The sequence below is a fragment of the Mustela nivalis genome (assembly GCF_964662115.1).
Source record: "Mustela nivalis genome assembly, chromosome: 9".
NCBI lineage: Eukaryota > Metazoa > Chordata > Mammalia > Carnivora > Mustelidae > Mustela > Mustela nivalis.
In genome coordinates this window covers 90,777,772-90,783,771 of record NC_139028.1, presented here as the reverse complement: position 1 = coordinate 90,783,771, position 6,000 = coordinate 90,777,772, and the positions used below count along the sequence as shown (strand labels likewise).

The 6,000-nt window shown below is 40.0% G+C and overlaps 1 long non-coding RNA gene across 5 annotated transcripts in view; it reads right to left on the bottom strand.

The window, feature by feature from the left end:
• Window positions 1–456: 456 nt before the first annotated feature.
• LOC309873391 overlaps window positions 457–6,000 on the bottom strand; it is a 107,058-nt gene continuing 101,514 nt past the window's right edge. For 2 of the 5 annotated variants that reach the window (XR_014316322.1, XR_014316323.1), the window contains 2 exons: window positions 2,783–2,897; window positions 458–906 (listed from right to left, as the gene is read on the bottom strand). This is a non-coding gene — a long non-coding RNA (uncharacterized lncRNA). Of the gene's footprint in view, window positions 907–2,782; window positions 2,898–6,000 lie in introns of all 5 variants that reach the window. The other 3 variants (XR_014316321.1, XR_014316324.1, XR_014316325.1) reach the window with 3 other exon arrangements.

The window sequence follows — 6,000 nt, the reverse complement described above, 5'->3', positions numbered from 1 at the left end:
TTTATTTACATTTAAAAGTCTATAGATCATGCCATGCCCTAAAGTGACTCCACAGCAACTAAACACATCTAATGTACAATGCCAAGAGCAACATTTAAGCATTTAAGCAATGTTCTTAAATTTTTATTTATTTATTTAGAACGGCATTGCCTGTGTAAAGACTTTCGGGCCAAGTCTAAATTGGCCAAATTTATCTTAAATTATGAAGCATCAGAAGGTATCTTATTTTTGCAAAAAAAAAAAAAAAAGAAAAGAAGATGAAGAAGAAGGAGGAGGAGGAGGAGAAGAAGAAGAAGAAGATGATGATGATCCTGGTATTCTTTATTTCTACCTCTATATGCACAGCAACCTTTCAGCAACAATATACCTCCTGAAGTTAAATGTAAGGCATAGAATACCATGCTGTGCAATATTCTATTTAAGACACACAAGAATATGTCGTGTTTCCAGCATCATCTAAGGTCGGTTAAATGAGATTTGTGGTCTTACAAAATAAAAGAGTCATTTTCTCAGGTTGTCTAGACAATGTCTAGAAGACATTTTGTAACAGATAATTATCTTCTATAGCAGTTCCTAGTGTTGGGGTAGGAATTCTATCACCCCTTTGCTGGGAGACTGAGCTGATCCCTGTCAGATTCCATGCAGGTGGAGCTTCTCCTCTGAATCTAAGTGGGATACCAACGCTGGGACAGGGGGAACAGAGTCTAGAATCTGGTGAGAATCTGAAGTTCAAAAATCCCCTGTCTTCAAACAGAACGGGGAGTGAGGATGGAGAAAAAGGGTGAAGCCAGGGGTCTGAGACTGGAGAGAACACAGTGATGAGAGAATCTGGGGAAAGGGCCTTGTGGGTTCCAGGAGACATCTGCTCTTGGTGCGTTCTTTTCAGGAAGAGCAAGGATGTGGTGCCTGGTGGGATAGACAATTTAAAGGGTTAGAGTAGAAGGCACCCCCTGGGACAATTAACCTCCTGGTGTAATGATAAGCTTCTGATAAACACAGAAACTCACTGAAGTGAGTGATCCACATTTTCTCAGTCCTGTGGACCGTGAACATACAATAATAGGCAATTCAGTATTCAGGATGCAAAGTTCAGTCTCTAAGTACTCAGAAATTTAGAAGACTTATATGTTTAATAACATCACAGAGTAGATAGCAGCTACTGATGTACTGTCTGCATGGATGGATGGACGGATGGATGAGAAAACTCTATCTCCCCAAAAAAACGTTCCTCCCGCTTACCATTCTACCATTACCTTGGGCCAAAGTATCACCACAAGCAGCCTCTGTTAATATGCAAGTACACTATCCTGAGTTACAACAATAAAGGCCTTTTCTAGAGAGTTGTGCAGTTTTCAAAGCATCATGTTGTCAATATTCCATATCATTTTTCTAACATTTATGGGGAGAGATTGGGGAGGAAATAGGAGCTTTGATGGAGAGATATGGGAGAACTAATTAGGGAGCAGAGGGCATGGTCAGAGGTGACAGCTTGAGTGGAGGGATGCATCAGAGGACTGTAGGCATCACAAGGACACTCAGGGCCCATCGGGACCTGAGAAGCCCAAGAGACCACTGCAGGCTCTTCAGATGACTTCCCTCCTTGAGTGTCTTATACCCTACAACTCAGAAGGAGGTGTTTGCTGACACCCTTTCCTGCTCTGCTGGGACTTTGATCTACTCTCTCTGTGCCCAAGCAGTGCCATGCATATTTCCAGAGGCAAATCCATCATATAATTGATCTCCAGGGGCAAAAATCTGGGACAGTATTTTTATTGCAATTTTTATTGCAGTAGAATATGGGACTATTGCATTATAGCTACAACCCTAGGGTTTGGTAACTTCATGCAAGAACTTTTCTTTACCAATTTATGTCTGAAATTTAAAAGACATTTTGTGTGTAATAGCTCAGTACTTTAGTACCACTTTAGTACCACTCTCATACCCGCTGAGTACTAGTTCTTGGCAAGCATCCTGGGAGAAAAAGGGTCAAATGAAAACTGTGTTTTTAATATAGTATGAGCCTGAATAAGGGATTAAAACCAATTAAGTGGAGAAAAGACAGAAAAAAAAAAAAAGAAGCTGTTCATATTCAACAAACAAACAAAGCCCAATAACCATACGTTGCAATTTTCAGGTTGGTGGGAGTTTTTTTGGTGCTTTGGATTCCACTCAGATACAAAGTAAATCTTACTTTGAATAGTTGATCTAATAGAGTGAGTTTCCATATTGATTTGGTAGCCTTCCTAGTCTTCTAGGTCTCAGCCTAGAGCCAGGCTGAAAAGGTTGGGTCACATTCTTTCCATGACATTTTAATGAGCAGTTTAGGGAGTGTGGCTGGTACGATGATAGTAAGTGGGGACAAGTGGCAAAGATTAACTCACTATTCATCTTCCCTCCTGCAGAATTTAATACCCCACTGTGGCTGTCAACACAATGATAGAAATTATAAATTAGATTAGGCTCTACAACATATTGTATACAATAACTTCACTTGCTAATTAAAGTATTTTTTTTTCAGGTTTTCAGTAATAGTATTCCTTTCCCCAATTTTTCTATACGTTGTATAGTTACATTTTTGTTCAAATACAACGCACATACCATAAAATTCATTTTTAAAAATGTACAACTCAGTGGGGTCTTTTTTGCCAAAAAAGTTTTTAAAACGGCCACGGTACCCATTACCAGCCATTCCTCAAGTGTATCTATATTGAACTGACTTGCAAATAAAAAGAGAGGTTGTTAAGGAATACATTATCTATGAGAATCAGGAGCTTAGACATACTTTTAAGATGGTGTGAGGGTGCCGCTTTCCCTGATAAGTCAGCTTGCGCCAGGCCCTTGATTTTTCGGATTCTTGCCAATTTAATTTTTTTTTTTTGACTGCATGCAAATCTCAGCTGTTGCCAAAACAGAGAAAAGCAATATGTGAGATAATGAGTGATTCACAAAAATTTCTACATATCATTTTATATCACTCTCTTTCATAAAAAAAAAAAATTCCTAGGATTTTATTTTACTAGTTACTTCTACTGATAAAACTTCAATAACCTACTTAAAAATTTGTGGACAGGAGTTTGGAAATCGTAGCTCAATGATCTAAAACAGTATCTGGCACAAAGCCACGAAACATACAATGACTACCATTCTCTTAACCTTAAAAAATAAAACTGCCAATTATTTTACTAGCAAAAAAATGGGTTTATTTGGGAACACCACTGAATTCCAGTCCCAGATAAGAAAACCACAGCACATCACAGCTTAAGTCTGCAGAGCGAAGCAGAGGACAGGTCTTTTCTAGCAGGAGTGGGGCGAGGGGGGGTGGGGGGGGAGGAGGGGGAGAGGGGGAACGGGCTGTTAGAAAGGAAGAGTCCATTGGCTTAAACTGGGAGTTCAAAGTATGACGGCTTTTCATTGGCTGAGTTGTGACTGCCTCTCAGCGGCTGGGCTGCTGTAGGCGGAGGAGAAAAGCCTTTCTTCCAGAGCAAGGTTCTTGTGGGGTCTGCAACTGAAGATGAATGGTGGGGTGTGAAAGCTCCTCTGTCAGCCTCCCATACTAACGAGGTTTCCTTTTAATAATTTTCACATTACTAATGATAATAATTTGTGTCCCTATGTAATATTTAGTTCATAGGTATCAAAAGATTTTATCATAATGTATAGACTTAGCATCTGTACATTAGTACAATTATTAGTACATTGTACAATTGCTATGTTGTACACCTGAAACTAATGTACATGGTATATCAATTACACCTCATTTAAAAAAAAAAAAAAAGACTGGGCACCTGGGTGGTGGCTCAGTTGGTTAGGTGACTGCCTTCACCTCAGGTCATGATCTTGGAGTCCCAAGATCAAGTCCCACATCTGGCTCCCTGCTGGGAAAGGAGTCTGCTGCTTCTGCTGAGCTCTCTCCTTTCATGCTCTCTTTCTCTCTCATTCTATGCTCTCTTTCTCTCTCATTCTCTCTCACGTGCAAATAAATAAAACCTTTGGGAAAAAAAAAGGTTTTGCAATGCATTCATTATCTATTTTTCAAGAGAACTGCGTAAAATCTTACTGTGAAAAATACCTTATAGTACATGGACAGTTATTAGCAAGAGCTACAATTTATTGTCTTGTACTTGACAATGGTTACCAATATCCGCATGCTTTACAAAGTAGATGGCAATAGAATACAATACCAGTAGTGGGTAATGTAAAAGCTAGTAACTGATGGGGTGCCTGGCTGGCTCAGTTGGTAGGGCATATGACTCTTGATCTTGGGGTTGTGAGTTAAAGTCCCATGCTGGTTGTAAAGATTACTTAAAAATAAAATATTTTGGGGGCACCTGGGTGGCTCAGTGGGTTAAGCCTCTGCTTTCGGCTCAGGTCATGATCTCAGGGTCCTGGGATCAAGCCCCGTATCGGGCTCTCTACTCAGCAGGGAGCCTGCTTCCCCCTCTCTCTCTGCCTGCCTCTCTGCCTACCTGTGATCTTTCTATCTGTCAAATAAATAAATAAAATCTTTAAAAAATATATATTTTTAAATAAAGATTTAATATATATATATTTATTTATTTATTCGACAGAGAGAGAGAGAGAGCAAGCAGGGGGAGCAGCAGGCAGAGGGAGAGGGCGAAGCAGATTCCCCACCTAGCAAGGAGCCCAATGTGGGACTCAATCGCAGGACCCTGGGATTTTGACCTAAGCCAAAGGCAGATGTTTAACCAACTGAGCCACCAGGTATCCCGAAAATAAAGTCTTTTTTAAAAAATAGTAACTGTTTTATTCCCCAAATGAGTAATACAATTTTAGAAAATCGACTTCATACCTCTGATTATAATGTGAATAAGGAAATGCAGCTTTCACTTCAAATGTACCCTCTTCTACATGCACAGAGAAAAAAGGCACACTTGTTTGAGTTTCCATTTACTGAAGCAGCCAGTGGTTCAATACTGATGTCTATCATTTCTAGATGTATTTCATGGATTTGAGGGTGTAGCAGTTTTTAAAGATGGCCACAAATTCTTTGACACTTCTCCCTTCAAGAATTAGGGTTTATGTGTCTTCCCTTCCTTTGAAAGTAGGCAGGCTTATGACTGCTTCGACAAAATGGGTAAAGAGAAGAGATATGTGTGACCGCCAAACAGGGTCATCAAAGGCCATGCAGATTCCACCTTGTTCACTGGGACACCGGCTCTTGTGAGAAGTCTGACCCCTCAAGCTACCACCCTGGAGAAGCCTCATGTAGTCATTCTGGTGGACAGTCCCAGCTGAGCCTAGCCCTACAGCCATTCCTATCGGTCACCAGACCCAGGAGTGAAGCCATCTTGGATCCTACAAATAAGACCATTTACTAGATGAGTAACCCCAAGTGACTTCTGTATACTAATAGTTAAGCCTTTCTCAAAAGTCTAACCCACAAAATTATAAGATACAATATGAAGAGCTATTGTTTTAAGCCACTAAGTTCAGGATAGCTTGTTACGCAGCAATAAATAATTGGAACTGAGGGTTGTCCCTTTGCATCATGTGCTCTACTGTTGATCCCTTGGACTGGTTATACTGGCTAAGCTGCTAGTCCCTTCCTCCATCATGGCTCTAAACGTTCTCCAAAGAAAAACCTTCCCAGGGGGAGACAGTTGTTTCAGTTCTAGCCTGCTCTTCCCTTCCTTGTCCCTTGCCCTATCCTCCATCATTTTGTTTGCTTTGCCCTTTTGCTGAAAGCCTTTGAATTTATGTCAGACCTCAGTTGTTTTGGTCTCTGAATAGTTCAAGCGATCTGACCTAAGGCCTGTCATACACAAATACATCTGGAAATTTTACAAAAAGTAATTTCTTGAAAGATTTAAAAATTCTTTCCACTGACATTTAGCCAATATCACATGACTGTTCTTGAAGTCTTTTCTTTCATTAAACTGGATATTCATGTACAAAGTGAAGTGGAAAATTGAAGTCATCTCCCTTGATCTATAATTTTTAAAAATACAGAAAACAGAAATAAAGAGAAAATGGAGATGC